Below are 14,481 nucleotides of genomic sequence, written 5' to 3'. Positions count from 1 at the left end.
ACAATCCAGTGGGAAGGGAGGAGGGGAGGCCGGGTAAGGGCCTGGCTGGCACTGGGGGGAAGAGCCAGGTACAGAATGGAGGCTGGCCCCGAGTGGCCAAGGACTTCCGGCCAGCAGAGGTCCTGGCTACGGTTGGGAAGCCCTGCACTCCAAGGGGCAGCTGTGAGCTGTGACCAACCATAGGGTGAGAGCAGCCAAAATCAAGACCGCCCCCCCCCCCGTGCCCTAGGGAAATCTGAGGCGCAAGCCCAAGCCTCACCAAGGAGTGCGGAAAAGTGGGTTCGGGGCAGGCCTCCTAAGATTCGTCAGCTGTGGACACTCCTGCGGGGCCCCCATCCTTCCCCGCCTACCCCTCAGCCTTTCCTATCAGACTCAAGTTGGCAAATGTCTCTTCAATTTCAAGGTTAATTTTCCCTTCCCCACGTGTCTGTGTTCACAGGTCAAACTCCGAAGAATCCATAGCCACAGGCTCCCTTCTCTTCCAGTAATAGATTTTCGCCCCCAGCAGTGCCCCCCAGCTTGGAAATCCGTCTCAGTGAATGACAGCAGGCCCCTCCCTGTCATTCCTTCACTGAGCCGAGGGTGACCGGCTCTCCAAGCTTCCCCCAAGCAAGGCCTGAGGGGAACAAAGATAACTGGCCATGGAAAAGGAGCGGTCCAGTAGGGAGCCTCACTACAGCAGTGCAGCAAGCGAGGCTTGAGGGGGGAGAGTTAGAGGTGCCCGTGAACCCTGGGTGCCCCGGGAGTGCCCCACCTGAAAGTATGGCCAGCAGTGACTGGTCCCGAGGGACCAGGGGACGAGCATTCCAGGCAGAGTGAACTGCGGTCCCAGAGAGCATCAGCTCACTACCTGCTGAGACTCTAGGTCACCTGGTGCGGCCGGAGCCCTGGGAGGGGGCTGAACCGCTGGGAGTTGAAACAGAGAAGTAGGAGCATCAGATCTATTAGAAAAATGACTTTGGCAGCAGCGTGAAGGGTGAGAGGTGCAGGGGGATCAACGAGGAGGGACAGCTGCAGGGACGGGGAGGAGAGGCCAGGTGCGTGAGGTGGAAAGCCCGCTAAGGCCTGGCGACCGCCTGGCTGGATATGGGAGACTCAGGACGCTCGGCTCTCGGGCTCAGGTGACAGTGGTGCCAAGACCTGGATGTGGATCAGGAGGAGCCAACAGGAGGGGACGGGGCGGGTGGGGAGGCTGAGGGGCCCGGGTGGACTCGGAATGTGCACATCCTGAAGCGACACCTAACCAAAGGCGAGTGTACGCATCCGTGAAGCACTAGCCTTCAGATAAAGACCTGCGCCGTCTCAGTGGCAGTTCACCCACAAGTATTTTGGAGCAGACACTCTGCCCCAGGAGGCAACAAAACTGGCAACATCCTGCCTTGTGGAGCTGACACTCCAATGGGTTGGGGCCGGTGCTGCAAAGTCAGCGGGTGGGCGGGGTGGGGGGTACAGAATGAGCAGGTCAGGGGCATAGGGAGTGAGGCAGGCAAGGCGGTGCAGTGAGTGGTGTGCGATTTTACTTTGCTGTTCAGAGAGGCTGAGCCAGTAGGTGGGCAGTCTGGAAGGAGGTCGGAGAGCCAGCCGTGAGGAGGCCGGAGGGACCAGCTTTTGTGTGTTTGCCAGTTTGCTGGTGTTTTAAGGGAAAGGGGAAGTAACAGCACAGTTTGTAAGTTGGGGGGAACAATTGGATGCAGAGGAGGGGGGTGTGGGAGAAAGGGGGGGAGGAGGAAAAAGGGTGTGGGGTCCCTGGCAGAGTCCCAGACGAGCCACCCACAGAAGCGGGAGAAGGTTGAGCACGTGGGCACTCGGACAGGTGGGCAGGAGGCGGGAGGGGACGCTCGCTTCTGATTGCTTGTTTTCTGTATGAAACAGGAAGCAAGGCCAGCCTCCAGGAGTAACCTCACCTCCAAGCTACTTCCTATCTCAGCTCATCCTTGGGGCCATCCTGAGAAGTAGGCACCAACATCCCCCAATCGCTTGACGAGGAAACCCAGGCACACAGAGTTTCCGTGACCTTTCCGCCGTCTCCCAGCCACAGAAAGTGGATCTCTGGATCCCTGATCCAGCACAGGTGACCCTAACGATCCCAGCACGTGGCCTCCATGACAAATGCATGAGAGGAAAGCCAGCCACTGTGTGCTGATTTTAACAGAAACACTTTCTTCTTGAAGAAGGCTTGGAAACATACCTTCCTCTGTGCCTATTTTTCAGGTCTCTGAAATTCTGCTCCCAATCCACTTTTATATCATGCATACATTAACAAAAGAATTTTTTAGCATTGCCAGTTCCATAGAAGTGAGAATATGATTTTAACTGCTATCCGTACATGTTTTCGCTGGGAGCACTCAGCAGGGGACCTTGTCGGGTAGGGGACATGCTGGCCCCTGGCCAGGGGGCCAGGGAAGGTGCCACTGTCCTCCAGACCTTGACTGTCACCAAGGACTGTCCTCAGATATAGCCAAAGGAAACCAAAACCGGGACTACACCCTTTCTGGCAGGCTTTGAGAAGTGCTGATAACCCGTCACGTGTGCTGCTTGCGCATCTGAGAAGCTAGCACCTCACGTGGTTGGGATTGTGGCAAAAATAAAGTAAAATTTAAAAAAAGGAAGCAAATATCATTTCCAAATTCAAGGCTGTAACTGATTACAAGTGCCTGGCTTGGAGAAAGCCCTTGCCAAATATTTGCTAAATGTTTATCTTAGATGAACACCGAGGTTTCCGTTTGATGGCAAGCCTTACAGTTCTACCAGGAATATCTTTCTAAATATTTTAGAAATTAAGCACAGATGCTTTTACACAACACAAATGACAATTTCATGCAAATCACGAGGTCAGTCTTATCACAAGTACAATACACGGGCAGACCTCGTTTTAGTGCACTTTGCTTTACGGCACTTTGCAGACCTGCATTTTTTACAAGTTGAAGGCCCGCGGGAAGTCTGTTGGCGCCACTCTTCCAACAGCATTTGCTCACTTCATGTCTCCGTGGCATATTTTGGTAATTGTCCCAATATTTCAAGCTTTTTCATTATTATTATCTTTGTGATGGTGATCTATGATCAGCGATCTTTATGTTACTACTGCGACTCACCGAAGGCTAAGATGAGGATTAGTATTTTTTAACAATAAATTATTTTTAAATTAAGGTATGCACATTTTTTTTTAGACCTAATGCTATTGCACACTTAACAGACTACAGTGTGCTGTAAACATAACTTTTCTATGCACTGGGAAAAGAAAAAATTGTGTGACCCGCTTTATTGCGGTGGTCTGGAACCAAACCCAAAATACCTCCGAGGTCTGCTTGGATGTATTACTATATTTAAATCCATACTACGCCCTTCAGTCTCTAAGAGGTGGTCCTCACTGCATAATCCTGCTCAGCAGAACACACTTACTTGTGCAATGAAACACAGAAGCATCTCTTTAAGTCAACATTTTCTAGCAATTCTCGCAGGAACAGAGAGTAAGTTCTGAATAGAAAGTTTCCAGCTAAATAAGTTACCAAGCAGCTGTACTCAAAACCTCTGAAAACACTGCAGTATCAATAGATGTCAGTGATGTATCTGGACTAACGATGAGCTAAAACACAGAAGTCCACACATTTATGGCAACCACACGCAAGATGAACTGAACGCCTTTTACATCTGCCACATTCAGAGTAACAGAACAGGGTGCTTCTCCAGGACTTCTTGACTGAGGGCAGGGGGAGTCCAAGAAAACTTCAGCCACATTTGGATGCTGAGGAGGCATGTGGTCCCCATCCTGATGGTTCTACAAACTCCCTGTGTGACTTGGACAAGTCACTTCACCTCTGGGAGCTGGGCTTTCTTACACGAAGATATCCACCATCCTTTCAGAAATACAACGTCTCTTCTGTGGGGGGCAGTTTTACCCCATCACCTTCCAGAATGACAGAATCGCCAATTCTAAATGGAACTTCGAGAGAGAAACCAACGTGTATCCTGCTCCTGCTATGCGTTGGACACTGTGGGGACTCATACTTCCTATCAAGGCCGTGATACTCGGGTATCACCCCCAACTTGGAGGAAAGAGGCCACCTCCCCACTGAGCTGGGTCCACTGAACCCCTTGTATCTTATCTCTGCATCCCCAGTGCCTGGAACGTAGTAGGTGCTCAATGAACGTCTAATGGAACTCAGGGTCACTTGCCCAGGTGAGGGTTCAAACCTAGGTCCTTCTGCCTCCAGACTGAGCTCCGGCCCAGAGACTGTGAGGTGTGTCCCCCACCCCACCCCTGCCCCCGCTTCAGGCTAGAAATAGGTCTGGACCATTCCAGAAGGCCATTCCTGGTTTTATAAAATCAAGAGTGCCCAGATAGTAGGGGAGACACTCGTTAAGATGATGACTGCTCTTTGGGACTCACTCGGTGTTTTCTGTGATTACAAAGTGTCATTCAGGCAAAATGATGGACTGCTCAAGTTTTCTACCCTCTGCCAGGCATCAGTGAAAGTTACTCAGATTTACAGAAAGTACTTCCCTTTGAAATCTGCCGCCAAGTGGACTTGTTACCATTTACCAGAGCACTGAATTTGGTGACAACCAGGCATCTTCTTTGTTTGGGGGCAAGCAAATGACCACTCCCAAGCTGAGGGGAGAGGTCACTTCCTTAGGTCAAGGCGGGACCTCTGTGGGTCACCCAACCACCTCCCCTCATCGTGAGTGATTTTTAAGGGGCCCTGCAGGGCCTGGGAGAGTCTTGGTCTCCTGCTCTCTCGGTCATTAGTCTATTCTGCCACATAACTCAGTTTTCCTGTAGGCCGCAGAGGGAAGCAGAAGAAACCAAGTCGTCATGGGGCCCTGGCTTTGTAAAACAAGTGGCCCGGAAGACTGCAGAGGGCAGGGGTCCTCAGGAAGGAGAGGCCGCCTCTGCCGTGAGGGCCCCCTCTGTCCCACCCCACCTGCTCCATACCCTCCTCCAGCCAGGCCCACCCTGGGCCCCCTCTCCAGCCCTGTTTGGTGGCTCCTACCTGCTGCCTGCACGGTGGACATGGCTGGCTTCAGTGAGATACCCCTGGGCGGTGGGCGGGAGCCTGAGGACGGGGGCCAGGAAGAGTCCCCTTACGCTCCAGCAGAAGATGGGCAGGGGCCAACATGAATGGGTGATGGAGAAGGCCACGGGGGCGGGACAGGAAGGCCGAGAGAGCTGGGCTGGGCCGGGCCTCTTGGGGGACAGAATGCTGGCTCACAATCCAAGATTCTCAGGTTCTGAGCCTGGAGTCCCGCCTCTAGGAAGAGGCTCGAGGTGCCACCACCAGATTTAACCCCTGGGAGCCGGGAGGGTTCGGCGAGAAGCCCATTTAAGAGCACTGCCCAGGGGATCCCTGATGAAAACCACAACTGATGGTCTGTAGGGGCAGGAGAGCCACTCAGGTGACGACAAAATGTGACTGGCACCAAAGACAAAGGCCCAGCATCAGGCTTTTTCCCGTGTCCCTATAAAGTGTCAGCAGGGACTGGAGGGGTGGGGAATGTTGACATGAATAACCCCTGAAATTCCAAGAGCCAGGCCCCCCTCAAATGGGGCCACTGTTCGTTCGCTTTCGCGGGTTCCTCCCTTTACTTTCTGAGGACAAGTTCCTTCTGCAGTTTTGACAAAGGCCCAAGGAAAGGGGAGTGGTGTCGTGCACCTCCGCCAGGAGGAGGGGGTACCCGGGGTCTGTGCAGGGAGCTGGCAGGAGGACCCCGGAGGCGTGCACTCTGTCCAGGGCATGTCCTGTGCTCCCTGGGCTGCCCGTACTTTCAGCTGCTGCAGGTGGAAAGCGGTAACAGGTGTGCTGTGTGGGAGGGTTCCCAGATGCTTACCACGAACCGCCTTGCCCAAGGAACCCGTTGGCAAACTGAGCTGTTACCTGCAATTCACATCCTTACAGCGAGCAGAGCTGGGTGCTGTAGACTAAGTTTTGGTCTTTGGCGCTACCCACTATGTAACCCTTACCCCTCTTTCATTTAGGAGGAGTGGCCTTTAGTGAAAACAGGTCTCCTTCCTGTCTTCCTACCTGTAGCCTGTTGGGAGGTGTAATCGTGTGGTCTTTCTTTTAAAGGCGACACAGCCTGCTTTTCCATCTCAGGGCTGCGGGTCCTGGCCTCTGTCACCTGCAGGCCTCCCATCTCCCCAGGCGCCCCTCACGCCATGCCTGAGAGCCTCCACGCTCAGCACGCAGGCGCCAGGAGGCCAGGCAGTCTGGGGTCTGCTACTCCGTCTCCTTAGCCTGCTAAGGAGGAGCCCACTCGTGACTCAGTTTCCTCAACTGTAAAATGAGGTATTAATAGCACGTACTCATCCGATCTTTGTGAGAGGTCCAGGACACGGCACGTGGCACCAAGTGAGCGACCATCAGCCAAGTGTGGTTATTGCCTCTGAGCACTGGCTGCTGCCTGGGGCCCCTGCACAGGGCAGTGGCACGTCAAGCATTGACATTCGGTGAGACCTGACTGTCCCCCTGCTGCCCCCCACCCAGCAATCTTAGTGAATGGTGTGGAGTGGATCTTGTCATCTTTCCTGTCAGTTACATGCATATGTAATAGACTAGGGTTGCCTTTTCCCCACGTGGGGACATGTTCTGTCTTGTTGGGTAATTTGTTTTTTCCACTTGGAGATCTTTGCTTCTCCTCTAAGATACCCATGATCTCTGTCCTCTGTCTGATCCATATACGTCCCTGCTTGTTGGAAGGCCAGGTCCCCCAATTGGGACCCCATACCCAGATCCCTTTCACTTGCTGATGGGGTTCCCAATTGTCCCAGGAGCATCCACACTCCCTGCACTTTGTTTAATGCTCAATGTAACTCTCATGTCCAATGAACCAAATTTTACACATCTTTCTTTGTTTTGCACATCTAAACAACGATTACAAATACATTAAAGTAATTCTCTTAAACAATGTAACCTGCAGTTTTAAATATGGCATGGTTGATTCTTTCGAATACTGCAAACACCTCAGACAGCAAATAAAGCTTATATTAATGTGATGACTACAAAACCAATTTCTTACTCCAAATATCAACATCATGGATTTAACTAACATCTTCGTTATTTCCTTTATTATTTTTTTCAAATACCTTTTTCGGGTTACAGTTATCTTTACTTTGATAATCTTCCAGGATTGACGGCCCCAGGGAAGAAGAATACCATCTCTAATCAGCCGAGTTAAGGCATTTTGGTTATAGACGGAGTAATTCCTGGATAGGGCTGGATCTAGACGGCTCTTCCCAAGGCCATCAGTTGAAAGTTGCTGTTTATAAGTAAATGCCATTTGCTACATCGATCAGATTTGAAAGCTCAAACCCTTCGCGTAGGTTTTAATTCTTTGCCGCCTTGTGTCTCCCCTAAAACGATGCATTTGTAAAGTCTTGCTTGGTAATACAGTATTATGTAATCCATCTTTGGGTTTTTCTGATCAACTAACCTGGTCCTGTCATTACGAATTAGTGACTTACCTGTTAGCATTATTAAAGTTATGTGTGTCTTATTAGTATTGCATTAACATTAGCAAAGCCATGTAAAAATTCCATCTCCCAGAAATGAAGGGTTGAATCTTCGTGGTTAAGTTTTCTCTTTAGGACACCTGGGGAGTGCAGGATCTGGGAACACCCTGCTGCGCCTGCCCGTTACCTGGCTTCTGTGTGTGAGTGCTGGGGCAGACCCCTCCTGGTTCTCATGAGTGACCACCAGTGTGGACACTTCCTGCTTTTTGGGCGCCACTAGCTTTGTCCCTTGGTCCACGCATTTACCAGTTTCTACTTACACAGACAGAAACAAGTACACAGCATCCCTTTATAATCGGGGCGGGGCGGGGGGTGGACAGCACACCTATACATTAGCAGCCGCCTACTGTATTAGTTTTCTGTGCTACACAAGAGGACCACAGGTTTAGCAGTTGAAAACAATGCCCATTAATTATCTCACAGTTTCCGTGGGCCAGGAGTCTGGGCTCAGCTTAGCTGGTCTTCTGCTCAGGGTCTCACAAGGCTGCTATCAAGGGGTCGACCAGGCTGCATTCTTACCTGGAGGTCTCAGTGAGGAGAATCCGCTGCCAGGCCCATGCAGGGTGTTTACAGGATTCATTTCCTTGCAGCTGATGACTGAGGGTCCTGGCTTCTTGTTGGCTGTTGGCTGCCCTGGGATCTAGAGGGTGCCCCCGGTCCCTGGAGGCTGTTCACAGCCTGGCTGTTTGCTTCTGCAAGGCCAGCAGCAGAGAAATTTCCTAGCCTCAAAGAGCCAAGTCTGTCTTCAAAGGGCTTTTCCCTAATTAAGCCAAGCTCGACCAGGATAATCTTCATTTCGATTAATTCAGAATCAACTGATTGGGCACCTTAATTACACCTGCAAAACCCCTTTCTCTTTGCAGTGTTCTGCCACCTAGAAGGATGTCACGGGTCAGCCCCCATTCAAGGGAGGGGGCTACATGAGGGGCAGAGATCTCGGGGGCCACTCTCCCCCATCTTCTGCAGTTACAACTACCTTTGTGCACACATCACAGTAATGGTTCCCTTGGAGTTTCACTATGAGCTTGTGGCTTTGCCGCAGACCCTAAGGCCGTCTCCCTCAAGGTGTCCTGCGCCAGGTCTCCAGCCACCTGGCCTCCCTGCTGGTCCCGGGCCTTTGCACTTGACGTTCTCTCTGTCCACTTCCCTCTCCCGAGAGAGCCACATCCTCGTTCCTTTACTGTATCTCTAGCCTCTGCTAAACTGTCGCCCCATCAGAGAAATCAGAAAACCGCTCCGAGAGGCGGCAGTGTAGGGGTCAGGAGCCAGGCTCCGAAGGGTGAACCCCGGCTGCCTCTGGACCCACCGTGTGACCTCCCACCCTGAGCCCGAGGGTCGTCCTTGGTCAAGTGTGGACGGGGGTCTGGGCTCTCATAGACCCCTGGCCCACATACACAGTTATCCAGCTGACTCCTTTCTACCTGGGATGAAAGTGGCTCCTTGTGTGGTTTCAGGGCAAGCTCACCTGCCTTCTTGGTGGTCAGAGGCCCTGGCGGGGGATCCCATGCTGCTCCCAACCCCTTGCTGGTCCTTTTCACTTTCTGGAGGAATTTCCTTTATGAAGTTTCCCTTAATTTGACTTCCTTCGGATCAGGAGACGTTTTTATTAGGTAACCTATGGAAGGCTCTCAATACCGAAATCAGATTCATCCTCTCTCTCCACGACCTGCCACCTCTCACCGTTCACTATTATTTGTCAAGTACTTACCATGATGCCCAAAGAACTACATCAGCCAGTGAAGTAGCTTGTCAAACAATCCCGAAATTCGCATTCCTAAAGCTTCCTTTAATAGATGAGCTTTATCACTTGGGGAGAAAGAGGCGTGACCATAACTGTAAAACATAAATTGGAAAAGAGATTTCACACAGAGTACTTGACCCCTAAAATATATACTTGGAAATACAATGGGGGACCAGAATAGAGGAATTCAGGAATTTTACATGAAAGGCATTCACGGTAGCAGTAAGATACAACTGGTATTTTAGGAGGGTAGGCAGCAAGCTCTTTAGAGCAGGAGCCTGGAGTTTTTCTCTCTGCACCTGCACATTTATTGGCTTGAAAGTAACTGAAGAGCTGCTGCTGGGACTTATTTTTGTGAGGGGACCTCAGGAGCTTCCTGCAAGTGGTCTCCAGTCCAGGCAGGGTGAGCTTTCTGTTCATGTGGGATCTGAGACCAGCAACCATGCAAGGGGGTGAGAATGCTGCCACTGGTGACCAGTGGTCACCACCCGTCCCATCCCCCGGGTCCAAAGCAAGATGGAAGGGACAGTAAAATTCATGTACATAGCCCTGGGCATCAGTCTCAGCCCTGCCACTGAATGGGTCTATGGGACGACTTTTTTTTTTTTTTTTATAAATTTACTTATTTATTTTTGGCTGCGTTGGGTCTTTGTTGCTGCATGCGGGCTTTCTCTAGTTGCGACGAGCGGGGGCTACTCTTCATTGCAGTGCACAGGCTTCTCTTGTTGCGGAGCACAGGCTCTAGGCGCGCGGGCTTCAGTAGTTGTGGCATGTGGGCTCAGCAGTTGTGGCTCACGGGCTCTAGAGCACAGGCTCAGTAGTTGTGGCGCATGGGCTTAGGTGCTCCGCGGCATGTGGGATCTTCCCGGACCAGGGCTCGAATCCGTGGCGCCTGCATTGGCAGGTGGATTCTTATCCACTGCGCTGCCAGGGAATCCCTAGTGGTCCGGTTTTGAACATTCTGTGCGAGTTTAGTGCCGTTAGAAGCTCCTCAAACTGCTGTCGACCAGTAGCTGTCATGTGGCGTAGCGCAGGTAACACATAAAGCGAGCGGAAGGTGAACCCTGCCTAAGAAGCTTCTGGCAGATAATAGAGAAATACAGAGACCCATATACCAACAGGTATATAAACACTAGGGACTGAAGGTATGAGTGCAAGTTTTATTTTGCTTCCTGGAGCATAGCTTATGCTAAGCAAATTACCCTGGGTCTTCTTTTGGTCTACTCCTGACCCTTGTACTTTACCCCTGACCTTATCAGTTTCTCCTCCTTAACCCCTAATTAATTGCCTTTATACACACAACTCAAAAAAAACCTCACGGGTTACAGTCTTTCCTGCTTTCTAACGTATTTCTCTCTCCCCTTCTCAGCTCCAGGAGAAAAGGTCTCTTGACCAATCTGAACTCCCAACAGTGCCTGCACGGAGCCTAACACGTAGTAAGCACTCCTAAAATGTTTGTCAAACGAATGCTTGACTTGGCTGTGTTTACATGACTTTGCATAACTGGGCGAGGGTCAGGCAGCTGGGACAGTGACTATCACTGGCTTCTAGGTTTCGCTCACTCTTTGTCTGTTTGCTTTTAGAGGTTTTGTAGGTTTTCTCTTAGACACAAAAACATCATCTCTTCACTTCAAGGCATCGTCGCCTGTACTTGGATGTGTGAATCTGGACGTGCACATGAACTCTGAGTTGCATTTTTCTACAGACCGTTTCTGCAAGTTTCCCTTTGCCAGAGATGGGGGAGACAGCACATTTTTAGCTGCTTCATCTAGCACCGTAAGTATCAAAGGAAAAACGAAAGTGCTGAAATTAATTTCATTAGCAGAGTGTAAAGGAAGGACCTGTGCGGTGTGGGCCACCCCGGGAGCTGGGCACCACCGGCTGAGCGGTGAGAAGGGACCTGGAGAAGGCAGTCTGCCCAGGGTCCCGCCCTAGGAGTACCAGGCTCAGGGCAGACATCACTTCAAACAGTGATTAACAAAGAGATATGCCATCAGAGAGTTTAGGAGCAACCTGGCCTCCTCCATCTGGCACATGGCGGAAAGCCTACTGCGTCAGGAGAGGGTGAAGACAGCCACGCACAGTGCTGGTGGAGGTGGGGGTGAGATGCAGGGGGCTGAGATGTGTGCAGGTCGGTTCTGCTAATCTATACCCCTTTTGTTCGGGCTCTTCCAACATTTTTCAGTGCGTGACTTACCCATTATCTGGGGGACTGAGGGAGGGATATTCATTCCTTTAATAAAAATTGAGTACCTATTGTGTGTTAGGCAATGATAAAGCCCTGGAAATTCCAATGTCAGTAAGAAAGGCACTCCCTTGGAGATCTCACAGTGTGGTCAGGTAGACAGATGGGAAGACAAACAATTACGATACAACATGTGAGGGGCTAGAATGGAGAAAGTACAAAGTATGAGGGCGCAATAACGCAGATCTGCTTTCCCTTGGGTTCAGTAAGACTTGACCTTTGATCTCAGACTTGAGCCTGAATGAGAATGGACAGTGGAAGAAGGAAGGTGGGTGGGACGTTGGCACAGTGGGAGCTGCGTGGGGGAAGCCTAGGGGTCTGACGGAGTGGGGAGGGCCCACATAGGGAGCTCTGCCAAGGCTAAAGCTTATAGGTTCACAGGAGACGAGGCTACCACAAAACGTGGAGCCGGGGGGGGGAAGCTGTTGGGAAGAGCCTGAGCTCTTGCCTGTGGCTGATGGGCAACCACTGGGAAAGTCTAGCCAGCCCATCCTGGCATCAGTCCAGCCATCCCTCCCTGTCCCAAATACCAGAATATACACGGTAATGTCTGTCACCTTGAAAGCATCTCTCCATCAATCATTTGGGAGGGTGCTGGATCCAGGGTTGTTTCTAAAGTGTTTCTGGAACTTCCACTAAGCAGTGATGCAAATGGCAAGTGCCCCAACCCAGCTACACAGAGATGATAAGGATAATACTAGGAATATGTGAGTGCTCTGTGGGCACCAAGCACTGCTGTAAATGCTCCACATGCACTTTCTCACTTCATCCTCCCTTCAACCCAAAGAGGCAGGTGGTGGTGTTATTCCCATTTTGCTGATGAGGAGGACACAGGCTCAGAGGGTGAGTGGCTCACATAGTAAGTGATGGACCTGGAACCTGAACCCACTGTGTCTGGCCCAGGAGAGAAGTGGCAGCGTTAGGATGGAGAAGAAACAGGAAACGGGGACTTCCCTGGTGGCGCAGTGGATAAGAATCCTCCTGCCAATGCAGGCGACACGGGTTCAAGCCCTGGTCCAGGAAGATCCTACATGCCGCGGAGCAACTATGCCCATGTGCCACAGCTACTGAGCCTGCGCTCTAGAGCCTGCAAGCCACAACTACTGAAGCCCAAGAGCCTAGAGCCCGTGCTCCGCAACAAGAGAAGCCACCGCAATGAGAAGCCCACGCACCGCAACGAAGAGTAGCCCCCGCTCGCCACAACTAGAGAAAGCCCACGCACAGCAATGAAAACCCAATGCAGCCAAAAATAAATAATTTTTTTAAAAAAAGAAACAGGAAATGAAAGTTAAAAAAGCAGAAATAGGAATGAGGATAATCAGTTGTGGTGAGGGCAGAAAAATGCAGACCTCCTGACAATAACTGAAGAGTCAGCTCTGCGAAGGCTGGAAGGACTGGGGGGTGGGGGTGGCCGATGGGGAGGAACATGGGTCCCCAGAGAGTCCACTGGGTCAGACCCTGAATCCAGGAAAACTGGCACTGAACTCTGTCACAGCCCATGAGCACTGCAAAAACCTTGGAGAGTTCCAAATTCACGCTTCTTCTAAAGTACAAATCAAGGCCAGAGAGAAGAAATGGCTACAAAGTGTCACACACAGAACAGAGTCCAGTGGTCTCGACTTTGAGACTAAAATGTTTCTGCAGACTAATGGCCACTCATGCTCCTGCTAATAGTACCCTAATTTTCCTCTGAGGAACCACCCCCCCTGTCTGGCTGAGCCCTTATGCTAAGGGTCTTAGCTCAGGCTGCTACAACAAAAATAGCACAGACTGGGGACTTAAACAACAAATATTTCTCACAGTTCTGGAAGCTGAAAGTCCAAGATCAAGGCACTAGTAGAGATGAGTAGAGATGGCATCTGGGGACAGCCTGATTCCTGGCTTGAAGACACAGCCACCCTCTTACTGTATCCTCACAAGGGGAAGAGGCGTGAGGTCTTTTGCGTCTCTTCTTATGAAGGCACTAATCTCTTCATCAGGGCTCCACCCTCATGACCTAATTACCTCCCAAAGGCCCTGTCTCCAAATACCATCCCACTGGCAATTAGGGTTTCAAGGTATGAATTCTGGGGGCGGGGGGGACACAAACATATCATCCACAACAACCCACATCTCCAGACTAAGCCAGTCCACAAATGCCATTCCCTCATTACACACAAGACTCCATAATGCCATCCAGGGTGAATCAGAGGCTTCTGCCTTTTCTCCCTCTGGAGTCAACCCATGGGGGGCTTCCCCAGTGCGTCCTCAGGAAGAGCAAGAACCAGAGAGGAAGGGAGCGAGACTAGGTCCAAGTGACACTGCTTCAGCCTTTCTGTCTGGCTGTGCCTGGCCTTTCATCAGTCACATCTCCTTTTTTTAAATTTTTCTTTCTCCATCCCAAGATCCACGTACAGCACTTACACCAGAGCCTGGCACCTAGCCAGCGCTCACATGGCAGTATTACTATATAAGCTACCTCGAATTAGGTTTTCTGTCATTGGCAACACAAGAGCCTGAACAAAACGGTGACCTGTTATTGCTACCACACCATGCCATAGCCACAATTCCTCCCAAGAAGGTTAAAACTTGATGTGTACTCAGACATTTCAGTTAGATGGAAACCACCTAGACACCTGTTTCGATGCCCGAGACCGACCAAGCGCCCAAAAGCCGGCTCCCCTCCCCCCTCCTCTGGTCCCTGCAGAGCCGCGCACCCAGGCACCTCCCTACCTGGCCCCTCTCCTCGCCTGCGGCCCAGAGAACACACCGCCTGCTCCGGCAGGTGGACCTGGGGGTGGCGGGCGGTCTTAGGGGGCGACCAGCCAGGTCCTGGGGGGCGGCGGGCGGTCTGCAGGCCCGCCTCGGTCCCGGGAGCGCTGGCACCTCGCCCCACCACCGTACCCCCGAAGCTCAACTTCTTCGAGACCCCGGAAGTGGGCGGGCGCGCGACCCCGCCGAGACCCCAAAGCCGGCTGGTGACGCAGAGTGCCGCAGCCAATCGCGCTC

Source organism: Mesoplodon densirostris, chromosome 16 (assembly GCF_025265405.1).
Source record: "Mesoplodon densirostris isolate mMesDen1 chromosome 16, mMesDen1 primary haplotype, whole genome shotgun sequence".
Taxonomy (NCBI): domain Eukaryota; kingdom Metazoa; phylum Chordata; class Mammalia; order Artiodactyla; family Ziphiidae; genus Mesoplodon; species Mesoplodon densirostris.
The sequence above is the reverse complement of the archived record's forward strand: the minus strand, read 5'-3'. Positions refer to the sequence as shown.